The 24381-nt window shown below is 37.4% G+C and overlaps 1 protein-coding gene across 2 annotated transcripts in view; it reads right to left on the minus strand.

The window, feature by feature from the left end:
- LOC128660130 (mitogen-activated protein kinase kinase kinase 3) overlaps positions 1-24381 on the minus strand; it is a 256117-nt gene that overhangs the window by 131904 nt on the left and 99832 nt on the right. The gene's annotated exons all lie outside the window — the stretch shown is intronic.

Here is a 24381-nt window from a genome sequence, read left to right on the forward strand (position 1 = left end):
ACACCATCGCAACTGCAAAAATTCCAAAAAAAACAAAATCAAACATAGTATACCCAATCATTGTTTAACCAAACATAATGGGAACCATATATCTATAAATATATCCCTATTGACCTTCATTCCCAAGAGCTCGGATTACAAAAGACTCAATAGACTCAGACAACGTGAGACATATTGGATCTATCGGTTGAAGACACTGTATCCTTATGGGCTTAACGCAAATTTGGCAGCCTTCAATTGATGGATCCTCACTTTTATTTTTCACCAATTCTTTTCATCCCACTTTTCATTGATCGATACAAACTTTCCTACACCCTCTAAATGCTTAGGTCCTACAGAAACTTCTGATTTTTATATGCATACAAACATTAGTCCACACCTACACATACCACAAGTTTGTTTTCTTACATGCCAAACTCCATATCCATTTTCAACCTTACTTATGAGTTTGTTTTCACACATGTTAGACTCTTTCTTCTTTTTTTCCCTGCATTTACACTAATTATTTACAACAATATCATTGTTTACATATACAACTGGCAGTTTCACTGTCATGGTGATCATAGCATACACGTTATGACCCCCATTTTTTCTTCCTAACATTGGTATTTATACGTTTACAATGTAATGTGATTTCATGGGCAACATTGTATTCTAATATCCTTATTCTATTATTTTATTTACTTCACAGCGGTGATAAGTCAAACATACATTTTCCACACAAACACACATATTTCAAACACTCCAAACACTCCATTATACATTTTTTTTTTGCATTATATATACATACACACCATTAGACTTACAAGCAGATATTCTGCTACTAAACACAAGTTTCATACATCCACCTATTTTCATACTATCAAGCTATCAGGTATACCATAATTGGAGCTTTTCAAATACGGAACCTCATACACACCGCTGCCAGCAGTAGATATTGAATACAGCGACATCCAAAGATTAAACAAGATTTTTTTAGGAAACATAGTGTAAAAACATTTCACATAAGCTGACAAATATCACATCTAGTTAAGCTGCTCTTAATTATTTGATACAGAATCACAATCTCATAGGTTACCAACGGGGCCACCATATAGGTCTTCATTGATCTTACACGCAGTTTAAGAAATCCTATATCGGCCATACACAAAAATAGTTTTTATTTGCATGGTCATAGGTTTCTAACACACACAAGGATTTTAGTATTAATATCAATCCATAAATAGATACATGCTTTAGCACGCCTACTGTTAGTCAGGTTGTAACAATTTCATAAAATAAATATATATAAAAAGCCTTATAAAGGGTTTGTTTATTTTATTATATTTTCCATTATGTTAGTAGTTAGTTAGATTGTAACAATTTTATAGAAAAAAAAAACAAATTCCCTATAAAGGTTTTTTTTATTGCTTTATTTATATTGTCTTTTTGTATATCTTTTGTATAAAAGGATTTTTTCTTGATGTATGTATTGTAATTTGCAACAGCTGACAGCCAAGATTGGGCTCTTATAATTGAAATGTAGTCCTATTGGACAAATATCTTATGACAACTTCCTGTTTTTAAAGACACAATGTGTATATAATGCTGGTAAATGTAACCATTTTTATTCGCTTTTATCTGAGGAAACGACCCAGTTGGGGTTGAGAAACGCGTCATATTAAAGCCTTTTTAATCAAGAAGTTGTCCGTGCTTTGTGGTATTCCATTACAATACAACAACACGCCAAGTCCTATATTCCATTTGAAATTACTAGTACCAAGAAAAGGTTGCCTAGGGGGTACCAGAAAACACTCCAAGGAAAGTTATCTCTCCAGTGTACTAGCCACTGTTAAGTGCTAGCAAGCTATCACGCACTGGTCACAGCACAGTGCCTCTTGTTCTGGTAAGCACACTACCTGTCTATACACTGTTGCTCACATTACCAGACAATATTACGCTATTGTGGCGCCCTCTTTTTTCCTTCTTGCATTTTCTAGCTTTCCCCACTCTCTGGGACCAAGAGGAGCTGCTTGCCTTCACGCTACTATTGCATTTCAGAAGAAAAACATCTACCATTGTTTTCCAGAAGAAAAACATTGAAACGGATTCACAGAAATCTTCCTTTTTTCAAGGACACACTCATTAGCCGGTTTACGGTAGAGTTACACACTGACTTTGTTTGCTAACAAATATATATGTTTTATGTTTGTCTTTCAGCACGCTTTCTTTATCCCCACCTGGGATAATTTAAATAAGAATACTTGCATGTCTTTTAAATAATATTAAACGCCTATCATTTACGAAGAAAGGTTGAAATATTATTGATAATTGCTGCGTTTTACTCACCAAGTCGCCACAAGCACATGTAACATCTGATGGTGTCGATTAGACTGTCTGCACTTGGAAGATAACACAAGCCGCACACCGCCGTAAAACTGAAGCCACGCATGCGTACAAATAGTGAGAACATACGCCATGCGGTGGTGCTATGCCTAGTACAGAATACACACTTGAATTCTTTGTCACAATTTATTTTACATGACAATGCAACAGAGTCCTATAGCTCTTTATTTTATTAGTTAATTTTAATGGGTTCCTGTTTCTTCTGGCCGAACTGTTTGCAATTATAATGTGAATTACGGATAATACTCTGAAGTCCACACTCAAGAGCCGCGCAATCGAGTTACACACAAAAAAAATCTCAAAAAAATCTCAGAATGTTTTAAGAAAGTTTATCAATTTGTGTTGGGCCACATTCAAAGCTATCCTAGGCCACATGTGGGCCGTGGGTCGGACCAACTTGCACTAAGTCATACACAGAGCAGCAAATTTAATGTCTTGATTACAGCAACACACAAAGCAGATAATCTTTTTTTCTCCTTGGCTGCCAGTAACACACAAAGCAGTGATCTAAAACAAAAAAAATGTATCTGTAATAAATACTGCAATGTATGTATTTACTTGTTGGTGCCAGCCACATACAGCAGTGATTTTCTACAGTTGTGGACAATTTCCTCTTCTTTGGTCTCTTAAAGTGACAGTAAGCACCTTGTAATTACAATACATTTCTGTTGTGTTGCCATTTGCTATAGATTAACATATCAGCCAAGTCTAAACATTTAAAACAAATGAACATCAACTAAGAATACCAAAAGAACAAAGCTAATTTGATAATAAAAGTAAATTAGAAAGTTGTTTAAAATCATGAAAGTTTAATTTAGACTTTACTATCCCTTTAACTGTAAATATTTCCCCATTCACCGGTCAGACATCACAGGGGGAAATCAGTTAACCCTGATACGTTGTGCATAGTCTAAATAGTCTCCGGACAATGAACCTACTAGGAAACAGCTTTCATTTTCACTTATAAGTTATTTAAAGTAGCAGTGAGAGCATTTGTTACACAGTTACTAAAATAAGGATAGCTACAAGGTTGCATTGCAAGTTACAAAAATAAAAAAAGCAAATTAAATATGAGACAAGCATTTGTAACTCTAGTAACTGCACTCTATAAATCACATTGCCTTGTGCTTGATACCCAGCTGACGCAAACATTCCACAAACTCAAACTACAAACAAGTGCAGTAAAGTCAAAATGAAACTTTCATGATTCAGACAGAGCTTGTGATTTTCAATTTATTTCTTTTATCAAATTTGCTTTGTTTTCTTGGTATCTTTTGTTAAAGAGTAAATCTAGGTAGGCTGATAGGAGCTCAGGAGCGTGCATGTGTCTTTAGCAGCCTATGACAGCAGTGTTTGCAACAATGTATAACATGGCTATAAAAAAAACAATGTTGCAGACACTGCTGCCAGATAACTAAAGATATGTGCACGCTCCTGAGCTCACTTTGGATTACTTTTTAACAAAGGATACCAACGGAACTAAACAAAATGGAGAATAGCAGTACATTGGAAATGTTTATGCTCTATCCAATCCATGTAATTTTTATTTTGACTTTACTGTTCCTTTAATTTCATGCATGAACAAATCAAAAGCAGAGTATGCAATTTTAAACTATTATCTAATTTGCTTCATTCTCTTGGCATCCTTTGTTAAAAAGCATATCTAGATAGGCTCCAGAGCAGCTCTACTGGGAGCTAGCTGCTGATTGGTGGCTGTACATAAACCTCTTTTCATTGGCTCACAAGATGTGATCACCTAGCTCCTAGTTGTGCATTGCTACTCCTTCAAAAAGGGATACCAAGAGAATGAAGCACATTTATATTAGAAGTAGACTGGAAAGTTGTTTAAAATCGCATGCTCTATTTGAATCATGAAAAAAGTTTTTGGTTTTATTTCCCTTTTAAAAAAAATCAATTTACTTCTATTGGTAGCTCCTTTTCATGAGAGCATACTGAAGTAGGCTGCAGCCTGCATGTGATTTGAAATTTGTTTCAAACGTTGTGAAATACAGTTCTGAAAACACACTCCTAAGCCTACCTAGGTAGGCTGTCTTGAAAAGGAGAGGAGTCTCCCCCCATAAAGTAAATTGTTATGTTCTCCTAGTGGTGATGTTTGGTAAAGCAGGTGCACACTCAGAATAATGCATCATACTGAAACTCAATAGCAGCTCATACAATAGCAAACATTATATATAACAGCAATAGCTGCATGGGGCTCCACTGAATAGGGGAAGACCTTTAAAGATTTTATCTGCCAGGATGTATACATGAATATGTTTATGTCTACGTGACACTTGTATGATTAGAGACTACATTACATTGTGTTTTTGTTCCATTCATAGTTCAGAAGAATATTGGTCATATGTTTACACTACTCAATGGCTGAACACATTGTGTCGTCCTACTGAAAAAAAATAATGTTTAAAAAAATAAAAAATGCATCCTTTCTGTTAGCTGATGGAAATATTAAACATATTGCATATTATTAACTTTATAATACACCTATAAACCACTGTAGATAGTATTCATATTGTAATACTTATGACATCATAGTCTTAATACGGATGTGATGTAATAATCATACCACAATTAGGCTGTGATGTCATAATCATACTACAATTAGGCTGTGATGTCATAATCATAATACAATTAGACTTCGATATCTCCCACAGACATTAAAGGACATTATGTACATTTTGCTTTGGAATAACGATTGTGCTTTGTCCCACTCTCCCTTGGGAGGTCAAAATACAAATTCTGTAACCTGTACTTTTGACAGATGGTTTACTGGTTAAGATTTTGATTTGTGGCCACTAAGCAACATTTTTTTACACAAAAGCAACAGGTAGAGTATTTAATGTCTCTTTAAAATCCAAATATGTTTTTATTCATGAGACCATTGAACTAATACTAACATTTTCCCCTCTATATGTTTGTTTATTAACAGAAATGTGTCCTGTAAGCTCCTTGTGGCCTCCTCTAAGCCCAAGGCCTTTTTGTTGTTTTTATTTTTAGAGTAAAGTGTCCAGGAAAACATGTCTGAGGTGGCAACACTAAGGGTTTGTGCACATTAGAAGAACTAGGGAGCTGGCAGTCAGGTTTCTCTTTGACTGAACCACCCATTGTATATACATATAGGGGAAACAAGACGTGGACTCCTTGCCCAGTGTGCTTAGAGGAATATGGCTGCACCTCACTGACGAGGCCTATAGGAGGCTGAAACAATCATCTGGGGTTGTCATGTTCCTTGTTCAGAGGAGAATTGCGTGGTATTTCAGGTCTGGACTGAACTTAATTGGCGGGATCAGACTGATATACTTCATGAAAGTTTTCCTCTGTGAAAAGCACACTGGTCTAAAAAAGGCTGCTTCCGGGTGGTAAATCGCCATAGAACTAGCCAATGAGCTGTTGTTCATTCCTGGTAGAGCGCTTCTTTCTTCGTATGCAAATTAAAATGACCCTGGGGAAGTCTCCCTATGGGTGATGGGGGAAACCAGATGTGGACTCCTTGCCCAGTGTGCTTAGAGGAATGTGGCTGCACCTCACTGACGAGGCCCATAGAAGGCCGAAGCAATCATCTGGGGTTGTCATGTTCCTTGTTCAGAAGAGAATTGCCTGGTATTTCAGGGCTGGACTGATCTTACTTGGCGGGATCAGACTGATATACTTCAGGAAAGTTTTTCCTCTGTGAAAAGCACACTGGTCTAAAAGAGGTTGCTTCCGGGTGGTAAATCGCCATAGAACTAACTGATGAGATGTTGTTCGTTCCTGGACCAGTGCTTCTCTCTTCATATGCAAATCTAAAACAAATACTTTAGAAAGGCTTTATTGAAAATATAGGCCCCAAAGTAGAAACTCAATGCAACAAAAGTGAATACACGTGTGATAACGGACATAAAGGTTAGATCATTGGAACAAAATTGAGTACACCTGTGATTTCCAATTATCCTAAATGCATGAACATGGTTATAAAATAACCTGTGAACACCAGAACTCTCTCAATTTTCGACCTATAGGCTGTGTCTATCTGCATGTCTGCATCATGGCTCCACATGGAAAAATATTGCCAGAGGAATTAAAAAATCTGATTGTGATAGTTCATAGACAGAAAAAGTTACAGGAACATAGGTGACCAACTAAAAAACAGTTAAAACACTGTTGCAGCAGTAATCAGGAGGTATAGAATGTGCCATAGTACCACTAATCAGAGCCGCAGTGGCCATCTTCCTAAAATGACACCATGGATAGTGTGCTACTTGCACAATCTAGCTCTGAAAAACAGAGGGGAAAGTACTTCAGACTTGGCTCAGGGGTTATCAATGGAAATTGGAATTTCTGTGCGAAGGACACTGCATAACGTCAACCTCTTTGGACAGCGTCCAAGAAAAAAAACCTTGCTTGCTCTTTGACACAGAACTGCAAGATTAAACTTTGCTAAACAGCATGAAAAGAAGCCTGATTAATAATGGGAGCACATTCTTTGGTCAGATAAGACCAAGATAAATTTGTTCTGCTTAGACGAGGTCCAGCATGTTTGGCGTGATTCTGGCCAGGATTATTACAATGAATGCATAGTCCCAAGATTGAAGCACAGAGGTGAGAGTGTGATGATATGGGGCTACATGAGTGCAAAAGGTGTTGGGGAGATGACATTTATAGATGGAACCATGAATGCCTGTGGATACACCAAAATACAGCGTGACAAGATGACTCCCAGTCTCCAGAAGCTTGGCAGTAGAGGAATATTCCTACATGATAACAATTCAAAGCACAATGCCAAAATCACAAAAGAGTTTCTAAACAAGAAAAAAGTGAAAACTATAACCTGGCCAGGTATGTCACCTGACTTGAAATGGGGAAAAAAACACCTTTGGGGTATTTTAAATAAAAAGATAGAGCAATACAACCCCTCCAGCAAAGAGCAGCTGAAAAAAAAGTGTCTCTGAAGAATGGATGTTCATCTCTGGAGGAGAGGAGGAGTCTGGCATCTAAAATAAAGGTAGACATGTAGTGTGTCCGGGCTGTGGCTCTAGTTGACTGCATATTCTGAAGCTTCTGCGGTGACCTCTATAATCCACCAGTTATTTCAGTGATCTTACAGCACATTTGATAGTATTACGGATCCACAAAATCCCCTGAGTCTAGGGGAGCATCTCGACTACAAATTTTATTTATGAACCCAGTGTGGATGACTGGACTATTAAGGCCTAAGGTGGCAGCCATCTTTCAAGTCTTAACATCCCCCACCCCGGATTCCCAGGCTGTTCTGTCATCTGTGGCTGTTCTCACTGGGCTACAGCAAGCAGGAAACAGCGCTAAAAATACCTGTACACATCATATCACCTCTAACTGAGAATATACAGCAGCCCATCAAGCCAGACAACAACTTATCAAAAAATATTAATAATCACCTTGACAAGCTGGAACATTTATTATGTTTACTCCTCGAGAAGATCATTCTGCTGCTACCATCTGATTGCTGTGGTGAGGGGAGATCAAAGTGTGAAAAGAACCCTCCTGAGGAAATTACTATACAAGTTTTAAACGCTAGCAAGTACAGCTACGAAGAAGGACTTTTGTACTCCTAAGACTACCCTTTTGCAGTTAAAGACCTTCACCTCCATCTTTTTGCCCTCACCCACCCACCATGCCACAATATTCAGATGAGTACAGAAAAAGAAAAAAAGGAAGAATAGGAAGTCACTGACTTGATGTCTCGCGAAAATATCCATACCCTGGTAACACCACTGAATCCGTACAACCTGCAGCTTCAGATGCGGTGCTGTGATGAAATTATGAAACAGGGGGCACCCACCTTGGAGACTCTCAGCTACTCATTGCACTTACCTGTCAGTGATTCTTATGTGCGAGTTCTATTTAATAAACGCAACCTGGCTCCTTCAGGAACTTTTCTAAATTATACTACATCTAATCTTCATGTATCTGCATGTGGTAAGGAAGGCACAGGCTGATATATATAATAATAATTTATGTGATATAATAAAAAAAAACTGATATCAAGTATCAATAAAGGATATGTCCATAATAATAGTGGTGGCAAATAGACAAATAAAGTGCTCCGATGATCTGAATGATCCTCAAAGGATAAGAAACACAAAATACTGTAATACTGTAAAATAATAAAGATTCGTATCTCAATGGACGATTCACTACTCACGTGAAGTGGAGCTATAGTAAGCTCTCTTAGATGCTCACACCTACTTTTATACAGTTGGCAAACAGTATCCCTCGGCATGTAACAATAACATTTATTATAAAAACATAATATAAGACATAAAACTGTCTCAAATGCTCAGTGCAAAAAGCTGTTGAAACGTATGTCGGAGCGTTACCCTCGCCATACATCATCACATGCCAGTGACGTCAGGGGCGAAGCGTAACCTTGCTGGTGGTTGTAGCGGAATTTTCACTGCCAATAATCCACTTCCATCCGTAACGGAGCTCTGAACAGTGTTTGTGAACTGTTCTAGATTCGGACCCTGACTATTATTCATATACACTGATCATTTGACGTTTTTATGTATTGTATTATGCTTTTATAATACATTTTATTGTTACATGAGATACTGTTTATCTAGCAGTGTATAAAAGTAAGTGTGCGCATCTAAGAGAGCATATTATAGCTCCACATCACGTGAGTAGTGAATCGTCCATTAAGATATGATTCTTTATTATTTTACCGTATTACACTATTTTGTATTTCTTTTCCTTTGAGGATCATTCAGATCATCGGAGGACTTTAGTTGTCACCACTATTTTGATGGACATATACTTTATTTGATATCAGTTTTTTATTATATCACATATATTAATATTTTTATATATTTTTGTGAGTATATTGCACATTTATTCTGTGCAGGCTGATATATACCTCGCTCTTTGTTTCTGTAGCTGACTCATGTTTTGGGGCAGGTCAGTTTGCCATACTTTTTGGACTGTTCTAACTTTAGTGAATACACATGTTACTTGTATTGTGTTATCTTTAATCTGCTATTATTAATTTATTATTATTATTATTATTATTTCTGGTTAATGATGCATACCTCTTGAGTTATTTTTTATTACTTGTTGGACGTTTATTATTAGGAGATCTAAAAATAGATTTTTCCGCACTGGATGATTGCCAGATTAATGGCTTACCCTCATTTACAATATACAACAAAGCTCACAACTATTATTCTCCTATATTAAAGCACAACTCTTCAATAAGGGCCACCTTTCTATATGCTATGTTTTATTGCACTAATGTTTTATTGCTTAAAGGGACAGTTTGGTCAAAATTAAACTGTTATGATTCAGATAGGGCATTTAATTTAAAACAACTTTCCAATTTACTTTTAGCATCAATTTTGCTTTGTTCTCTTGGCATTCTTTGTTGAAAGCTAAACCTAGGTAGGCTCATATGCTATTTTTAAGCCCTTGAAGGCTGCCTCTTATCTCAGTGTATTTTGACAGTTGTCCCCAGTTAGACAGCGCTAGTTCATGTGTGCCACATAGATTACATTGTGCTTACTCCCATGGAGTTATTTATGAGTCAGCAGTCTGCAGAGGCTTAGATACAAGGTAATCATAGAGGTAAAAAGTATATTAACCTTTAAGTCAATGCGATGTGTATATATATATATATATATATATATATACACACACACACACACAATGTGAAGGAAGGCACTCACTGTCTTTTTAGTCACAATTTATTAGATCAAGCGTGACGTTTCGGGGACACACTCCCCTTCCTCAGACAAATACAAACCAACAATAGCAGAAAATATAAAGCCAAACAGCCCCTCCCCCAGTGAAATTGCGTCAAAAATGGTTAACATAGTGATCCTCAACAACAAAGACTTCCTAAGTGTAACTGTATTCACATATAATATAGTAATGTTATCAGATGCTCATGATAAAACATATCAAAAACATAGTAAAAGTCCAAAGAAGCACATACCAGACATACTCATATAAGTGACATGATAAAAATATATACTTATGTTATAAGTGCAAAATAAGAAACTACATGTGTTACAAGTACCATTGTGTTACCTGACCTACATTCCTAATGGATGTGTCTTGTGTAGTGTTGTGCAATATACATATTTAAACATTGTGCACTTATGATTTATATAGCCAGCCTAATGAACCCTTATCAGATTGAAATAAATAAATAAGAAGCAACCCTCTTGGGGCAAATCACGTTCCAAAAGGAACAGAACACATTAACAAAATACGCCAAACCTGCATTTAGTATTCAGGTATACTGCGTACACACCAAGGGTTAAATCATGGTCACTCATGTTTAAATCCTATTATGACCACATAGTCACCTTACGCAAGTATCCAAAAATAGATATAAGCATACATATGTTAATTCTATAAGATACCTGATAAACAGAATGGCGAGCACTCAGTATACAACACACGCAACACACGGCTCAGTGTGTTGACGTCATCCAGCCGACATCGTATCACAGTGTGATACGTTGCCATGGCAACCTTACACAACTCCGACGGGTCCATATACAAAAAGAAAATCTTATAGAATCTTATGGCCGGTCAGGCGCCCAGGCAGACAACTAAGTGTAATAAATTAAATAAAGTTCAATCGCATCCCAATATGGAACAACTTTGTTTACCTACTATTAGCAGCATAACTTGTCTATTAGTGAACGTCCCAGAACGGTCTAGAAATACTGCATATTCGACTAATCCAAAGCTACACCTCAAATAAGTACATAAATAAAGTGTGCCCATTATAACTTAAAAAAGGGCTAAATAACTACTGGTGTCAAGAAATGTCAAAACCTAAACACATAACATAACATAAAAAGAACATCATAATATAAACTGGAATAAACTAGTAATATACAATTAAAAATAAAAATAATAAATTTAAAAAAAAAAAAAAAATGAAATAATATGAAATAATATGAAATCATAAGACTGCTGTCAAATAAAATGAAATAAAATAAAAGGAAGAAAATAAGAATAAGGGAAGGGGAAAAGAAGAAAGTAAAAAAAGAAAAGGAAAAAAGGGAAAGGGCATCGTAGGAAGCGGGAAAAGAGAAGAGGAAAAACGCATAAGAAGAGGAAGTAAACGTAAAAATAAGAAAGAAAAGCAAGAGAACTAGAAAAAGAGAAGGAAAAAGAAAAGAGAAAGAAGAAAAGGTAGAGAAGGAGAAGAAAAGGAAGAGAAGGAAAAGAAAAAGAAAGAAAAAAGAGAAGAAAAAGAAAAGGAAAAGAACGAGAAAAAGAAAAAGAAGGAAAAAAGGAAAAAGAAAAAAAAATATGAATAAAAGGAACGGAAATAATAAAGGAAAAGGCAAAAGAAGAAAAAAATAAAAGAAGAAAAAGAAAAGGAAAAGAAAAAAAAAAAAAGAAAAAAATGAAACTGAAAAAAAAGGTCAGAATACTGGATGGATCATAGACTCTCACATGTCATGCTACACTAGTGTGCCAAGTCCATCTGCTGTATGGTTCTGTTCAACAGAGATTCTTCAAAGTCAGCACCTTGAATCATAAAAAGCAGTGCCAGTCCAGGTTCACATTCAATCCCCGTGGACGTATAGTGTTTAATTTGAAAATCCACTTGGATTCTAGTTGTAATAATTTGTTATCTCTGTCCCCACCCCTTGGGGGGATGGGTGGATGGTCGATAATCTTGAATCTTAGTTCCTGTACACTGTGTCCACTCGTGACAAAATGATGCGCCACCGGCTGATCACTCCGTGATTCTTGATAGCTGTCCTAATAGATGATCTGTGGTTGGCCATGCGGGTACGGACATCATCAACCGTTTTCCCCACATAGAATAGTCCACATGGACAATTAATTAGATAAACCACGTAGGTTGTGGTGCAGGTGAGGTAGAATTGGATTTTATAATTTAAATTTGTGTCCGGGTGACGAAATGTAGCCCCAGGGATCATTGTGTGACATGTAGTGCACCCACTACAGCAGTAGCATCCTTTCTTGCTGGTAGATAGCCAAGTCCTTTTGTCATAGCAATGTTTGGGGTCCGTCACCACCAGTTGATCCCTCAGATTGCGGTTTCTCGTGAACCCCACTCTGGGACTCCCCCACTCTCCGAAAGGTAGACCAGTATCGTCCTTAATAATGTGCCAGTGGGTCCTTAAATAGTGTCCTATGTTCTTCATATCTGGACAGTATTTAGTTACAAATGTCATCCGTTTGGTGTCATCTCTCACAGGCCTCTTGTTGGAGTCATCTTGTTCCTTCATACATTCAAGTAGATAGTCCCATTTGTATCCCCTTACCAAGAATTTATTTGCCATATCCTGGAGCTGTGTCTTCATGATTTCAGTGTTACTGTTATTTCTGTTCACTCTTGCCATCTGGCCCCGGGGTATGGCTCTGAGTAAGGATGAAGGGTGACAGCTGTGTGCGTGTAAAACAGAATTCCTGTCTGTTGGTTTCTGATATAGTGTTGTTCCCACACTCGTGCCATCTCTGAAAATGCAAAGGTCCAGAAATTCCACCTTATCTGCACTATAGCACATTTTGAACTGAATAGGATGATTCAGTCCATTCAGTTGGTTGAACCAATTCTGCAATGATTCACTCGAACCGCCCCACACGATGAACAAGTCATCTATGTAGAGCTGGTATATGATTATTTCTTCCATCTGGAACACCCTCATGATCTCTTCTTCATAGTGTTCCATGTAGAGGTTCACAAATGAGGTTCCCTTTATTTGGCATGCTCAAATCTGAAATAATTCAGCCTGAGGCTCAACTCAAGCAACTGCAGCAGGTAGTGTGCCGGAGGACCCACATACGGGTATCTACTCAAAGCTCTCGCCACCATTTTAATGCCCTCTTGCTGGGGTATAACCGTATATAGGCTATTAACATCTGCCGTTACTAAAATCCACTTGTCTTCTACCCTCAGATCCTTCAATTTCTCAATGAGATCCATGGAATCCCTGACATACGATCTCATATTTTTAACAAATGGTTGTAGAAAGAAATCTACCAATTGGGATAGCGGGGATGTGATGGAACCCCGGGCAGAGACAATAAGCCTCCCTGGTGGATGGGATAGGTTCTTGTGTACCTTCGGCAGAGTGTACAGTATGGGGCATATGGGATATTCAGTCATCAGGAACCCTCCAATTTTCTCATCAATGTATCCTTGCATCACAGCCTCCTTAACCAAGGTTTCAATTTCTTTCTGAAATTCCTTGGTTGGGTTTCTTTGTAATCGTTGGTAAGTTGTGGTGTCACTCAGTTGTTCCATAATCTCTGCTTGATAGTATGTATAATTCATTATCACAGTCGCACTCCCTTTATCCGCTGGGCGGATGATGATCTTAGGGTCTGTGGCCAGCGTTGTGATTGATGCAAATTCCTCTTTGGTCAGATTGTTCCTAAATCTTGATCGTATGTCAGGGATTCCATGGATCTCATTGAGAAATTGAAGGATCTGAACGGCAGATGTTAATAGCCTATATACGGTTATACCCCAGCAAGAGGGCATTAAAATGGTGGCAAGAGCTTTGAGTAGATACCCGTATGTGGGTCCTCCGGCACACTACCTGCTGCAGTTGCTTGAGTTGAGTCTCAGGCTCAATTATTTCAGATTTGAGCATTCATACTACTGCCAAATAAAGGGAACCGCCATGGGCTCGAACGTTGCCCCCTCATTTGTGAACCTCTACATGGAACACTATGAAGAAGAGATCATGAGGGTGTTCAGATGGAAGAAATAATCATATACCAGCGCTACATAGATGACTTGTTCATCGTGTGGGCGGTTCGAGTGAATCATTGCAGAATTGGTTCAACCAACTGAATGGACTGAATCATCCTAATGTGCTATAGTGCAGATAAGGTGGAATTTCTGGACCTTTGCATTTTCAGAGATGGCACGAGTGTGGGAACAACACTATATCAGAAACCAATAGACAGGAATTCTGTTTTACACGCGCACACAGCTGTCACCCTTCATCCTTACTCAGAGCCATACCCCAGGGCCAGATGGCAAGAGTGAACAGAAATAACAGTAACACTGAAATCATGAAGACACAGCTCCAGGATATGGCAAATAAATTCTTGGTAAGGGGATACAAATGGGACTATCTACTTGAATGTATGAAGGAACAAGATGACTCCAACAAGAGGCCTGTGAGAGATGACACCAAACGGATGACATTTGTAACTAAATACTGTCCGGATATGAAGAACATAGGACACTATTTAAGGACCCACTGGCACATTATTAAGGACGATACTGGACTACCTTTCGGAGAGTGGGGGAGTCCCAGGGTGGGGTTCAAGAGAAACCGCAATCTGAGGGATCAACTGGTGGTGACGGACCCCAAACATTGCTATGACAAAAGGACTTCGCTATCTACCAGCAAGAAAGGATGCTACCGCTTTAGTGGGTGCACTACATGTCACACAATGATCCCTGGGGCTACATTTCGTCACCCGGACACAAATTTAAATTATAAAAATCCAATTCTACCTCACCTGCACCACAACCTACGTGGTTTATCTAATTAATTGTCCATGTGGACTATTCTATGTGGGGAAAACGGTTGATGATGTCCGTACCCGCATGGCCAACCACAGATCATCTATTAGGACAGCTATCAAGAATCACGGGAGTGATCAGCCAGTGGCGCATCATTTTGCCACGAGTGGACACAGTGTACAGGACCTAAGATTCAAGATTATCGACCATGCACCCATCCCCCCAAGGGGTGGGGACAGAGATAACAAATTATTACAACTAGAATCCAAGTGTATTTTCAAATTAAACACTATACGTCCACGGGGATTGAATGTGAACCTGGACCGGCACTGCTTTTTATGATTCAAGGTGCTGACTTTGAAGAATCTCTGTTGAACAGACCCATACAGCAGATGGACTTGGCACACTAGTGTAGCATGACATGTGAGAGTCTATGATCCATCCAGTATTCTGACCTTGTTTTTTCAGTTTTTTCAGTTTTATTTTTTTCTTCTCATTTTTTCCTTTCATTTTTTTCTTTTCTTTTTTTCCTTTTCCTTTTCTTTTTCTTCTTTTATTTTTTTCTTCTTTTGCCTTTTCCTTTATTATTTCCGTTCCTTTTATTCATATTTTTTTTTTCTTTTTCCTTCTTTTTCTTCTCTTTTTTTCTTTTTCTTTCTTTTTCTTTTCCTTCTCTTCCTTTTCTTCTCCTTCCTTCCTTTTCTTCTCTCTTTTCTTTTTCCTTCTCTTTTTCTAGTTCTCTTGCTTTTCTTTCTTATTTTTTCCGTTTACTTCCTCTTCGTATGCGTTTTTCCTCTTCTCTTTTCCCGCCTCCTACAATGCCCCATCCCTTTTTTCCTTTCCTTTTTTCCTTTCTTCTTTTCCCTTTCCCCTTCCCTTATTCTTATTTTCTTCCTTTTATTTTATTTCATTTTATTTGACAGCAGTCTTATGATTTCATATTATTTCATATTATTTCATTTTATTTCATTTCATTTTATTTTATGTTTTTATTTATTATTTTTATTTTTAATTCTATATTACTAGTTTATTCCAGTTTATATTATGATGTTCTTTTTGTTATGTTGTGTGTTTAGGTTTTGACATTTCTTGACACCAGTAGTTATTTAGCCCTTTTTTTAGTTATAATGGGCACACTTTATTTATGTACTTATTTGAGGTGTAGCTTTGGATAAGTCGAATATGCAGTATTTCTAGACCGTTCTGGGACGTTCACTAATAGACAAGTTATGCTGCTAATAGTAGGTAAACAAAGTTGTTCCATATTGGGATGCGATTGAACTTTATTTAATTTATTACACTTAGTTGTCTGCCTGGGCGCCTGACCGGCCATAAGATTCTTTAAGATTTTCTTTTTGTATATGGACCCACCGGAGTTGCGTAAGGTTGCCATGGCAACGTATCACACTGTGATACGATGTCGGCCGGATGACGTCAACACACTGAGCCGTGTGTTGCGTGTGTTGTATACTGAGTGCTCGCCATTCTGTTTATCAGGTACCTTATAGAATTATCATATGTATGCTTATATCTATTTTTGGATACTTGCGTAAGGTGACTATGTGGTCATAATAGGATTTAAACATGAGTGACCATGATTTAACCCTTGGTGTGTACGCAGTATACCTGAATACTAAATGCAGGTTTGGCGTATTTTGTTAGTGTGTGCTGTTCTTTTTGGAACGTGATTTGCCCCAAGAGGGTTGCTTCTTATTTATTTATTTCAGTCTGATAAGGGTTCATTAGGCTGGCTATACATAATAATCATAAGTGCACAATGTTTAAATATGTATATTGCACAACACTACACAAGACACATCCATTAGGAATGTAGGTCAGGGGACACAATGGTACTTGTAACACATGTAGTTTCTTATTTTGCACTTATAACATAAGTATATATTTTTATCATGTCACTTATATGAGTATGTCCGGTATGTGCTTCTTTGGACTTTTACTATATGTTTTTGATATGTTTTATCATGAGCATCTGATAACATTACTATATTATATGTGAATACACTTAGGAAGTCTTTGTTGTTGAGGATCACTATGATAACCATTTTTGGCACAATTTCACTGGGGGAGGGGCTTGTTTGGCTTTATATTTTCTACTATTGTTGGTTTGTATTTGTCTGAGGAAGGGGAGTGTGTCCCCGAAACGTCACGCTTGATCTAATAAATTTTGACTAAAAAGACCAGTGAGTGCCTTCCTTCACATTGTGTACTTACCTGCTGGCACCCTGGCACTGATGAACTTTGGAAAGTGAGAGTGCTCTCTATCATAATATATATATATATAAATATATATTGTGCGGTATTTTGTTTATTGTACTGCACTATTTATATTTATGTCAGAGCTCCAGCTGGAGATTCTGAGCTTATGGCATCTGTCTTCATATGGAACCGAAGCATGATTGGTGTTCCGGTTCCATATGAAGGCAGATGCCAGATCTTTATAGATGGTGACACTGTGTGTGTCACCATCTGTAATGATGATCTGCTGGTGCCGGTGGGAGGTGTGGGAGGGAATCCGGGAGGGGGGAGGGTGTGGGATGGCCCTACGCTACAAAAAAGGGAGCTACGCTACAGAAAAAAGGTGGAGTGGGGGGCACTACATGACAGAAATAAAAAAAATAAATGAAAAAAAAAAAAAAAATATATATATATATATATATATATATAATATATATATAAGGCAGACAGCTGCCAGTTCCTAAAATGGTGGACACTAGTTAGAGAGGGGAGGGTTAGAGATCTGTTTGGGACGGATCAGGGAGATTGGAGGTTAAGGGGGATCCCACACTGCAGAAAACAAAACAAAAAAATAATTTGAAAAGAAAATGTCTTAAATCTTCATATTGACAGACTGTCTGCCAGTACCTAAAATGGTGCTGACCAGTGGGGGTGAGGAGGGAAGAGAGTGGGAAGTGTCAGGTGGGAGAGTAATCTCTGAACTAAAGCTAAAATTAACCTGATTAACTCCTTCACTGCCAGGAATAATAGAAGTGTGGTGCGCAGCTGCAATTAGCGGCCTTCTAATTACCAAAAACCAATGGCAAAGCCATGCATGTCTGCTATTTATGAACAAAGAAGGTCCCAGAGAAGCTTTTACAATCATTTGTGCCATGATTGCACGAGTGGTGGTGAAATGGTGACATGAAATATACCAAAATGGGAATAGATCAATACCTTAGATTGTCTACTTAAAAAAAAATATTTAGTTTTAAAAGGTAAATTAAAAAAGGCTCTAGTTCTTCTCTCAAAGTCCCGGTAGTGAAGGGTTAATATACCAGTGTTGATTATGCAAAACTGGGGAAATATGTAATAAAGGGATTATCTTTATTTTAAACAATAAAAATTCTGGTGTAGACCGTCCCTTTAAAGGCATATCTTCAAAATGTATGCAAGTGGTATTGAGACACGATATTGATAAGATTAGGACTTTAGTCATATTAAAGGCTTTAATTCATGAGTGGGATTCATTTTCTTTTCTCCCCCACTCTGAAATCCTTTAATGGATATTTTTTATAATATGCCGATCATCCTGTGTCCACAGCCCGGCGTCCAAGGCTGTGAGTTATAGAGAAGCAAATAATTATGCTAAGACCATTACTATAATACTATAATAACACTTCCCCATAGAACACTTTTTCAGACAAAATTTGGCAATTTTAAGACGCTTTTTTTTCAATATTACATTGCTTTTGTACAAGAATTCAAGGGACATAAACAGGTTGAGATCTGTGCATATCCTAAAAGGGATAATTAATTAAAAATAGTTTGCATAGAAAAAGTGTTTAAAAATTGTGGAAAGTATTTTAAAATATTTTTTTAAAAATAAGCAAAATGAATTACATAGCTATGCTGCCTGGAGCAGTCTACTCCACCCCCCTTATCAGTGTTTAGACACAGGCATTGTATTTCAACTGAGCTTGTAGCTTCTAGGCATGCTCCAGCATATAATCCCTATGCACTTTTGCATTCTACCAAAACAACAATAGATATAGATACAGCCATAGAAGGAAGTGTGTGGGGGGGGAGTTAGAGTTTTACAATTCAGAAACTTCAGAAACTAAAAAGAAAGGGTTAATGGTGAGGCACTTTGCAGGTAAATTAATTAAAGTACATATTATATTTTGTCTCTATCCCATTCCCAACTTGTTTTATGTCCATCTAATATAACAAATGTTGGTTGTGCAAAGCTTGGAAATGGGTAGTAAGGGTGTTATCTTTTTAAACAATAACAATTATGGTGAAGACTGTCCCTTTAATTATGAGGTTATGGTACACTATCCCCTAGCCGTTTATTCAGAAAGCAACATCCTCTTTCTGTAGCCCTTTGACTAATTACCATATGCATTAAACTTTATTTTTTCTTCTATATATGCAAAAGTTTCAAGAGTGGCCTTGTCTCTTTTTACATAACCCCCTTTAAATTTACATATCGAAGGTAGCTATATAAAATTAAATACTTTCTATAGTTAACAAGAAAAGGAATTGAGCATTCTTAATTGTGAAAATAGAAAAATATATTTTATTCAATATTAAATAGCAACATGCTCGGTCATAGAAACCACATCAGAATAAACAGCACAAAACATCAATATCAACACATGTTAAAATATACACACAGCCCTTATATATTAGCACCCTAGAGACCTGCAATACTCTGCTGCACTAGAACCTATCATACATAGGTATTGTCTGGGCAGGAATCACTTGGGAATCCATGCAGTCTGACAAGGTAATGAAGGGAGGAACTGTCAGTTGCCATGCAAATAAATGCTGTTAATATGCTGTTGTAAAGTTATTGCTATCAGCAGGTATATACGCATGCAAGAGATGCTGTTAACTCCATAAATAAGCAAATACCAGTGTTGTACACACAACCTAGACAAAGCCCAGTGACATTCCTATGGGGGTGAAACGCAGAGTGTTGCAGGTCTGACTAGGACTTTAAGGTGCTAATATATATAAGGGCTGTGTGTGTATTTTAACATGTATTGATATTGATGTTTTGTGCTGTTTATTTTGATTGTTATTTTGATATGTGGTTTCTATGAGCAATGACCATAATGTTATTTAATAATAAATAATATATTTTTGTATTAAAGTTTACAAAGCTTATTTTTTAAAGTACTTACCTTTGTGTTATGGTAAACGTAACGCCGATCCTCCGCCCACATCTCGTGCTTTCATTAGCATACGGATGACGAATGCGGCTTCCTCCAATTGTTGTGTACCACACAAGCTTAACGCCAAAGGGAGCATGCAACGATTGGAGGAAGCCGGATTCGTCATAATGATTTCTTTCAAGTCAGGCCCGAATAGGGTTTTTCCTTTGAAAGGAATAGCCAAAAGCTTTGACTTAGATGACACATCAGCAGACCAAGATTTTAACCATAACGCTCTATGCGCTAAAATGGCAAATCCGGCATTCTTAGCCGCCAATTTGGCAATCTGAAAGGCGGCATCTGTAATAAAAGAATTAGCCAGCTTAAGAGCCTTAATTCTATCCAAAATATCCTCTAAAGGAGACACAGTCTTAAGAGACTCTTCTAAGGCATCAAACCAGAAGGCCGCCTCAGTGGTAACTGGAACAATGCAGGCCGTCGGTTGTAAAAGGAAACCCTGATGAATAAACAACTTCTTTAGGAGACCCTCCAATTTCTTATCCATAGGGTCTTTGAAAGCACAACTGTCCTCAATGGGAATAGTTGTATGCTTAGCCAGGGTAGATATAGCTCCCTCCACCTTAGGGACTGTTTGCCAAGAGTCCCGAACAGTGTCAGATATGGGATACATTTTCTTAAAATTAGGAGAAGGTGAGAACGGGATACCCGGTCTGTCCCATTCCCTTGTAATAATCTCCGAAATTCGCTTAGGAACCAGAAAAACATCAGAGTAAGCAGGTACCTCTAAGTTTTTGTCCATTTTACACAATTTCTCTGGTGGTACCACAATATAGTCACAGTCATCCAGAGTCGCTAAAACCTCCCGAAGTAACAGCCGGAGTTGTTCAAGTTTAAATCTAAAGGACATGTCAAATCCGAATCCGTCTTAGGGTAACACACTTCCCGAATCGGAAAGTTCCCCCTCAGACAGAAATTCCCTGACCCCCAAATCAGATCCCTGTGAGGGTACATCGGAAATGGCCAACATGGCATCAGAGGTCTCAGTATTCAAATTGACTTCTGTCCTGCTGCGTTTGCCCTGTAACACTGGCAACTTAGAGAATACCTCTGTAAGGGTAAATGACATAACTGCAGCCATATCCTGCAGAGTAAATGAAGTAGACGCGGTTGAAGAACCCGGCGTCGCTTGGGTGGGCGTTAAAGGTTGTGACGCTTGGGGAGAATTTGGTGGCATACCCTGATTCTCCTCAGACTGAGAATCATCCTTAGACATATTTTCCTTAAATAAAATCTGCTCTTTACATTGCAAGGCCCTTTCAGTACATGAGGGACAAAAAGTAAGAGGCGGTTCCACAGTGGCATCTAAACACATAGAATAAGTATTTTCCTCAAGTTCAGACATGTTAAACAGACTAGCCATAGCAATAATAGTCGTTCTTTACTTGAAATATTGAGTTCTGAAGTCAAATTACATAAATAAAAATTTAGAACTGAAAAGCGTACATGCGCCTATAAATAATAAAAGCCCAACAATTTTTCTGATATCTCAAAAACAACGTTTGCAGCAATACAAACTTTCCTAATGTGCCCAAAATAGCTTAATAATATTGCACCACTTTGCTTAGGTATGTTATATAGGAAATATATCGATTTTATCAGATAAAATAACTTTTTAGCTATTCAGGCCCCTGCACCTCGCCACAGCTCTGCTGCGGCGCCTACCTGCCCCCAGAACACACTGTCTCTGATCGAGTAGCTCCTTCGTTTGACACAAATAACTTAGGCCCCACCGGAGTCCAGGACCTTGCTGTCTATCTGATCTGGATGATACTGCTCTAGCCTGACTAAGACCCGCATAGGTCGCAAAGAAAAAACAAACATGTCGAACAAAATAAAGAATAAGCCATGTGCCCCTCTTGCATACACCGCAAATATTGAGTGTAACATCATAAAAAACACTGCACTCCCTCAGGCCAGTGATAAAAAACGTTAATGACCATCCTTAAGCAAACCGCAGCTCCCAGTGTCTAGCCCACATTGAATATGCCTCAAAGATATATTATACATACATTGCAATCAATATAAAGGGAATTCCAGGTACACCATTTCCTCACATATAGTGCATACTGATTACCCCTCCCCAGATAGGGAATAAAGTCAGCCTGTTCTGATGCATCAAGTCTCCCCAGAAACAAAAGACTGAACATACCTCAATGCTGCTTGTAGCATGACACCGTTCTCCACACTGAAGATTTTTCTTTACACTACCTTCATTTGCTCTGTGGGAACCAGCATGGATCTTAGATAACGTTTGCTAAGATCATCAACATCAGGGCAGAAAAATACAATGTCTCCACTCCTCTTGGGAAGTTCTAGACTGACGCTTTCTCCCTGAGAAAAATAGTACTCACTGGCACCATTTTAAAATAAAATAACTTCTTGATTGAAGAATCTAAACTAACACCTCACTTTACCTGTCACTTTACCTCTTCCTATCACTAACACAGGCAAAGAGAATGACTGGGGTGGGAGGGAAGGGAGGAGCTATATATACAGCTCTGCTGTGGTGCTCTTTGCCACTTCCTGCTAACAGGAGATTTAATCCCACAAGTAAGGATGAAATCCGTGGACTCATCATATCTTGTAAAAGAAAGTAATGTATTTCTATATATCTACCTGTTCATGCTATTCTAATACTATTTAAAGGGTGTGCACCACAAAGTATTCTAAGCAACTATAATTTAAATACTACTTCATTAAACATTTGGTCCATGTATGATAATTTGCTTGTTACCAAGTATAACCTTAAAATTAGAGGTGTAACCTCTCACTATTGCCATGTTTTATAGCAATTTGTACCACACTCATTTTAAGTTGTAATATTGTCAAGGTTTTGATTGATGTAAATACTATACTGTAAAACATATTAATAATGCAATTACTGTAAGGTGATCATTTGACAATGAAGTGATATTGCACAGGGTGTACTCACATTTGTTGTATAATATATATATATATATATATATATATATATATATATATATAATATATATATATATATATAAAAAGTGTGTGTGTGTGTGAGTGGCAAGTTGGCAAACACCTTAATATGCTTTCATGGTTCATACCAAAAGTTACCATAAAGATGATTACGTGTACTATGTATTTAATAGGGTACAACAAATTATGGTAGCCAATAAGCACTGGTTTCTAAAATATTACCCCTATCGCCCAACATTCTAGATAATTCCCTAGCTCCTATAATAAATGTGTGACTGACAACTGTTTAGTATTTATATTTTATATAAAATTGTCAATCTATAAAAAGTTACCTTTTTGTTAAAGTGATGGTAAACTTTGCCCTTTGTATAATCAGATCTGGAATGGAAACAATATTTTTGAGTTTAATTCATCAATTGTAATGTAGATGCGCTATAACTTTTTAATGTACCTAGGAAATTCTAATACCCTACACTCTGGCTGCCCACTTAAAAAGTAAATTTTTTTGTGAGCTTAAGGTTTGAACTGTTCTCCAATAAGCACTTCAGTCGTACGGCACTATTGTTGTATCAAGATCGCTGATTGGAGAACAGTTCAAACTGTTAACTCACACACAAAAAAAATAATTTTGAAGTTGGCAGCCAGAGCGCAGGGTATTTGAATTTCATGTCTATATTAAAAAGTAAGTTAAAGAGAATCTTCTTTACAACCGATTAATTAAACTCCATCTAAAATATTGTTTCCATTCCAAATCTGATTATTAAAAGTGGAAAGTTTACCATCACTTTAAAGTGAAAGTAAATCCTAGCATTTTACAAATGCTAGGATTTACTATTGAAACAAATAAATGGCACTTTCATTCATGAAGTGTAAGATACTTCATGTAGAAAGCTCCTTTATTTGATTCAATCGATCGATACTCTTAGCTCTTACAGCAGCCCATGGCTAAAAAAAAAATTTGGCTAAGAGGTGACGTTTTCACCTCTTAGCCAATAGCCGTGCGGTAAATCCGGCTTTGCGCCCATGGGAGCCGGATATACCACACGGCTATTGGCTAAGAGGTGAAAACGTCACCTCTTAGCCAAAAAAATGTTTTGCTGTAAGAGCTAAGAGTGGCGATCGATTGAATCAAATAAAGGAGCTTTCTACATGAAGTATCTTATATTTCATGAATGAAAGTGCCCTTTATTTGTTTCAATAGTAAATTCTAGCGTTTGTAAAACGCTAGGATTTACTTTCACTTTAAGTACATGGGTAAATAATCGATCACAATTAAAAACAATATTTACACACTTTACAAAATAAAATATTTTTTTTTTCACTTTTGTTATTTGTCTGTGATCT

Source organism: Bombina bombina, chromosome 5 (genome assembly GCF_027579735.1).
Source record: "Bombina bombina isolate aBomBom1 chromosome 5, aBomBom1.pri, whole genome shotgun sequence".
NCBI classification, from domain to species: Eukaryota; Metazoa; Chordata; class Amphibia; order Anura; family Bombinatoridae; genus Bombina; species Bombina bombina.